Source organism: Ctenopharyngodon idella, chromosome 2, assembly GCF_019924925.1.
Source record: "Ctenopharyngodon idella isolate HZGC_01 chromosome 2, HZGC01, whole genome shotgun sequence".
NCBI classification, from domain to species: Eukaryota; Metazoa; Chordata; class Actinopteri; order Cypriniformes; family Xenocyprididae; genus Ctenopharyngodon; species Ctenopharyngodon idella.
The window spans coordinates 3336580-3342579 of NC_067221.1; the positions used below are offsets into that span (position 1 = coordinate 3336580).

The 6000-nt window shown below is 36.0% G+C and overlaps 1 protein-coding gene across 1 annotated transcript in view; it reads right to left on the reverse strand.

The window, feature by feature from the left end:
- Positions 1-6000, reverse strand: part of LOC127522225 (uncharacterized) — an 884749-nt gene that overhangs the window by 476239 nt on the left and 402510 nt on the right. The window lies entirely within an intron of this gene.

Consider the following 6000-nt stretch of genomic DNA (forward strand, 5'->3'; position numbering starts at 1 on the left):
CGTTTATGTTGAAGTGGTTGTGTTTTATCTCTCCTACATGTTAGATTTGTGATTAAAGACAGTGTTATTGTATTCTTCATCGTCGTGAGCTTCATTATAACCAGCCATTCATGACAATTTGTTACACTGTTTTTTAGTCTGTTCTCACTTCTGTCTTGTTTCACAGCAGAGATTTGTCAGATTCCAGCATATGAAACACTTTTACAGCCACAAAGTTTAAAGTTTAATGCTCTTTTTACTGATACACATACAAACCTGTTAAAAGATTAGTTCACTTTCAAATGAAAACTAGATAAAAAAGTTTGTAGACAAACTTTAAGTTGGCTTGAAGAAGTCTCGCCAGAAAGTTTGAAGTAGTTTTAAAAGCTTTTCAGTTTGAAAGTTTAAGTTTCAGTTTAGTAATTTAGATAGATAGATAGATAGATAGATAGAAATGGTCATATAGATAGATAGATAGAAATGGTCAATATAGATAGATAGATTAAATGAGTTTGAATGAGTTTCAATGGATTAGAAATAGTTCACAGAATGTCAGTTTAATTGAGTCTAATGGGCTTCAGTGTGTTTAAATGTGAATTTTGTCAGCTGGAGTTTGAACAGTCGTGGCTCATCTGAACATTCCATCAGTGAAAGTCAATGGGATTTTTCCGAGTTTTAATAGTCATTTTTAGGAAAACCGTAAGTCCGATTGGTTAGAAAAGATAAAGCACACTAAGTCAGAACAGTCTGTATGTGTTTGAGTCGAATTTGGTAGTTTAGGCTTTAAACTTCTAGGAGGAGTTAAAGTCAGAAATTTAAGTCTCAGAAAAATAAGTTTAAAAAGCATTTCAGTAAGTTGGCTTTTCCAAGCCCAAGCTTTACTCACGCTCAAGCCATCCTAGGTTTATATGACTTTCTGATGAACACAATCAAAGAAATATTAATAAATATCCTGACACATCCAAGCTTTATAATGGCAGTGAACGGGATCAATGAGTATGAGCTGAAGAAACCGTCTCCATCCACATCCATCCATAATAAACACTAATAAAAAAATAGTTAACGGTTTCAATGTAGTAACATACTAACTATTCATGTTAAATTAAAGTAATACTGTTTGTATGTGTTTTATAACAGGGCCTCAACAGGGCGAGGGATTGTTTTGCACAATTTTAAACTTCTCTAAAAGTTTCACAGTCACAACGCATCATTTCCACACACACATCTGAACTATATCACGTGGTGAAGGAAGAATCAGATATGAATATATAAAATAGTAATAATAAAGTAAATAATAATACACTTGGTGCTTAAAATGTGTCTAAAATGCAAAATAATAGTTAAAAATACTTAAGTTTAAAAAAGTTGTATAGGGCCTAAGTATAAACAGCGTGTGAAAATGAAAACAAACATTTGTTAAATGCCGTTTTATTTATCTCATCTTCTTATATTTATGTTGTTTTATTTTTTGTAAAGTGCTTTTGTAAAGTCACATAACAGGCATATTGTTTTGAACTGCTTTTACAATGGTTACTATTAAGTCAAGTCAAGTGATCTTCATTTATATAGCGCTTTTCACAATACGTATTGCTTCAAAGCAGCTTCACAGTGACAATAGGAAAATTCTTATCAAGTTAAAGCTGATTTTTGATTGAATCACTTCCATTGTAAAAATTGTTAATTATTACTTTAGGGGCCGCTTAAATGAAACCGAATACCTTTAATGCATTCTTGCCGTTCATTTACGTGTTTAGTCTATAGGTTTGCGTGTTTGAGTGTGTATGTGCGTGGAAGCTTGGTCTTTTTTTAAAAAAGTGATATTTGCCAAATTACTTGTCTAGTCCGCATAATACAGAAAAATTAGTTGTGTCCGTGGATCACAACTAACAACCTGCGGCAAACCTTGGGATAAACAGAGAGAGACTAATATTAGCGTAGACGCCATTCTTCTTATGATATAGCGAGTACATCAGGTGTTATGGGAAGTGTTCCTGGTTCCGGCTGACCTAATCTATGCAGCCTAACAATTTACATGATTTGAATTATAGAAGTAGATAATGGTTTATGTGTATGCAAGTTTAAACAGATGTGTTTTTAGTCTAGACTTAAACTGACAGAGTGTGTCTGCTTCCAGAACAGTGATAGGGAGACTGTTCCAAAGTTTAGGTGCTAAATAGGAAAAGGATCTGCCGCCTGCAGTTGATTTGATATTCTAGGTATTATCAACTGTCCAGAATTCTGGGATCGCAATAGACGTGAAGGATTATAATGCATTAAGAGCTCGCTCAGGTACTGGGGAGCTAAACCATTTAGTGCTTTGTAAGTAAGTAGTAAGATTTTAAAGTCTATACGATGTATAATAGGGAGCCAATGCAGTGTTGACAGAACCGGGCTAATATGGTCATACTTCCTGGTTCTAGTAAGAACTCTAGCTGCTGCGTTTTGGACCAGCTGTAGTTTGTTTAACAGGCGAGTGGAACAGCCACCCAGTAGAGCGTTACGGCAATCTAGCCTTGAGGTCACGAACGCATAAACTAACTGTTCCGCATTTGTCATTGAGAGCATATGTCGTAGTTTAGATATATTTTTAAGATGGAAGAATGCGGTTTTACAGATGCTAGAAACATGGCTTTCAAATGAAAGATTGGTATCAAAGAGCACACGAAGACTTAACAGAGCAGCCATCAAGTGTTAGACAGTATTCTAGGTTATTACGTGAAGAAGTTTTTGGTCCCAAAATTAGAATCTCTGTTTTTTTCTGAATTTAGTAGTAAGAAATTACTGGTCATCCAATTTTTTATGTCAGCTATGCATTCCATTAATTTTGTGAATTGGCACAAAATATCATCAGCGTAACAGTGAAAACTAACGCCATGCTTCCTAATGATATCTCCCAAGGGTAGCATGTACAGAGTGAAAAGCAACAGTCCTAGTACTGAGCCTTGCGGTACTCCATATTGCACTTGTGATCGATATGACATCTCTTCGTTTACTACTACAAACTGATAACGGTCAGATAAGAGTTTAACCATGCCAATGCAATTCCACTAATGCCAACATAATTTTCAAGTCTATTCAAAAGAATATTGTGGTCGATAGTGTCAAAAGCAGCACTGAGATCTAATAACACTAATAGAGAGATACAACCACGATCGGATGATAAGAGCAAATCATTTGTAACTCTAATGAGAGCAGTCTCAGTACTATGGTACAGTCTAAATCCTGACTGGAAATCCTCACAGATACCATTTCTTTCTAAAAAGGAACATAGTTGTAATGAAACTGCCTTTTCTAGTATTTTTGACAGAAAAGGTAGATTTGAGATCGGCCTGTAATTGACTAATTCTCTAGGATCAAGTTGTGGTTTTTAAAAAAGAGGTTTAATAATAGCCAGCTTAAAAGTTTTCGGTACGTATCCTAGTGATAAAGATGAATTAATGATATTAAGAAGAGGATATGACCTCTGGAAGCATCTCTTTCAATAGCTTAGTCGGCATAGGGTCTAACATACACATTGTTGATTTTGATGATTTAAAAGGTTAGAGAATTCTTCCTCTCCTAAAGAAGCGATTGAATTGAATTTTTCCTTAGGGACACTACAGTGCACTGTCTGACGTGATACTGTAGTAGACGGTTGCATGGTTATAATTTTCTCTCTAATATTGTCAATCTTGCAAGTAAAGAAGTTCATAAAGTCATTACTGCTGTGCTGTTTGGAAACATCAGAAGTTGAAGCTCTATTTCTTGTTAATTTAGCCACTGTATCAAATAAATACCTAGGGTTGTGTTTGTTTTCTTCTAAGAGATTTGAAAAATAAGTAGATCTAGCATTTTTTAAGGCCTTTCTGTACTCAATCATTCTCTCTCTCCACGAAATGCGAAAAACTTCTAGTTTTGTTGTCTTCCAGCTGCGCTCCATTTTTCAGGCAGCTCTCTTAAGGGCCTGAGTGTGCTTGTTGTACCACGGCGTTGGATTAGCTTCCTTAATTTTCTTTAAGTGCAGAGGAGCAACTGTGTAATGTGCTGGAAAAGACATAGTCAATAGTTTCTATTGCAACATCAAGGTCTTCTAAGCTGTCTGGTATGCTAAGGAAGATTATTTATAAAGCAATATTTAGTGGTAGAAGTGATGGTTCTACCATATTTATGGCAGGGTGGCGGTTTTGCAGCCTTGGCTAAATGTAGTATATACAAGACTAAATAATGATCTGAGATGTCATCGCTCTGCTGCAGAATTTCAACGGCATCAATATCGATTCCATGTGACAATATTAGATCTAAAGTATGATTACGACAATGAGTGGGTCCTGACACGTGTTGTCTAACTCCAATAGAGTTTAGAATGTCTGTAAACGCCAATCCCAATGCATCTTTATCATTATCTACATAGATATTAAAATCACCAACAGCAAGGACTTTATCCGCAGCTAGTACCAACTCCGATAGAAAATCAGCAAATTCTTTGATAAAGTCTGTATGGTGCCCTGGTGGCCTGTATACAGTAGCCAGCACAAATGTCAACTTACATAACATTACATTACTTCGAAGGAATTATATTTGAAGGACTTTTGAGTAATACTGTAGATATTACTATAAATTACAGCAACACCTCCCCCTTTGCCTTTCTGATGAGGATTGTGTCGATAATCGTAACCTTGAGGGCTAGACTCATTTAAAGTAATGTAATTGTCTGGTTTTAGCCAGGTTTCTGTCAAACACAGCAAATCTAGATTACTGTCTGTGATAATATAATTTACAATAAGTGCTTTTGAAGAAAGGGATCTAATATTCAGCAACCCAAGCTGTATCATTTGTTTATCAGTATTATCTCTGTTTTTTTTATTTGTTTAACATCAATTAGATTTTTACCCTTAAAAGGGTTTGGACGTTTTTTGTATTTACTAATTTGGGGTACAGACACAGTTTCTATGTGATAATATCTAGGTGAAAGAGTTTCTATGTGTTGGGAATTATCTAACTTCTGTGACGTGAGATGGCTAGCAGACGGTCGGTTTAGTCAGTCTGTCTGCTGCTTCCTGACCTGGGCCCCAGTTTGTCATGTTTCAGCTCTAAGACTATGTTTCATATTACTAGAGAGAAGAGCAGCACCATCCCGGGAGGGATGAATACCATCTCTTTCAGGTCAGGTCTGCCCCAAAAACTTTTCCAATTGTCTATGAAACCTATATTATTCTGCGGACACCACTTACACAGCCAGCCATTGAGTGATGATAATCTGCTAACTATCTCATCACTCCGACGAACAGGAAGGGGGCCAGAACAAATTACTGTTTCTGACATTGTACTTGCAAGTTCACACACCTCTTTAATGTTAATTTTAGTGATCTCCGACTGGCGAAGTCGAACATCATTAATAGTATAATAGTTTTTTGGTGAATTGTATTAAAAGCAGACCAAAAATCCTAATAATCAAACTAAATCATAATTATTAATGTAATAATATATGTATAAAAAAAAAAAATCAAAATTCAAAAATGTATTGTCCCCGGTGCACATATTTATGATGGATGGATGTGGATGGAGACACTTTCTTCAGCTCATACTCATTGATCCCGTTCACTGCCATTATAAAGCTTGGATGCGCCAGGATATTTATTAATATTTCTTTATGTTCATCAGAAAGAAGAAAGTCATATACACCTAGGATCAGGCACGTGCACACATAGATATAAAAGGGGGCTTGAGCACCTGCCCTTTTTCTTCCTTGAGACAAAGTCCCCTTTTTTCTGGGATGTTTTTTTTTTTTTTTTTTTTTTTTTTTTTTTTTAATAAATGAATATATATTCCTGTTTGCGCACAGCTTCCCTGTCAAACAAATATATTTACTGAATAAAAAATATACTATATTTCAGGTCCAGGTCGGCTTTCAGATGCCCTCCCTCCACGACACGTCATTTATTCCTGCACGCACGCGCGCCCCGCTCCACCTCGTGTTTGCTGTTGGCTGACAACTTCTGACAACTATGCCCGGGAAAAGACAACAGCTGTCTGGCGATGAGA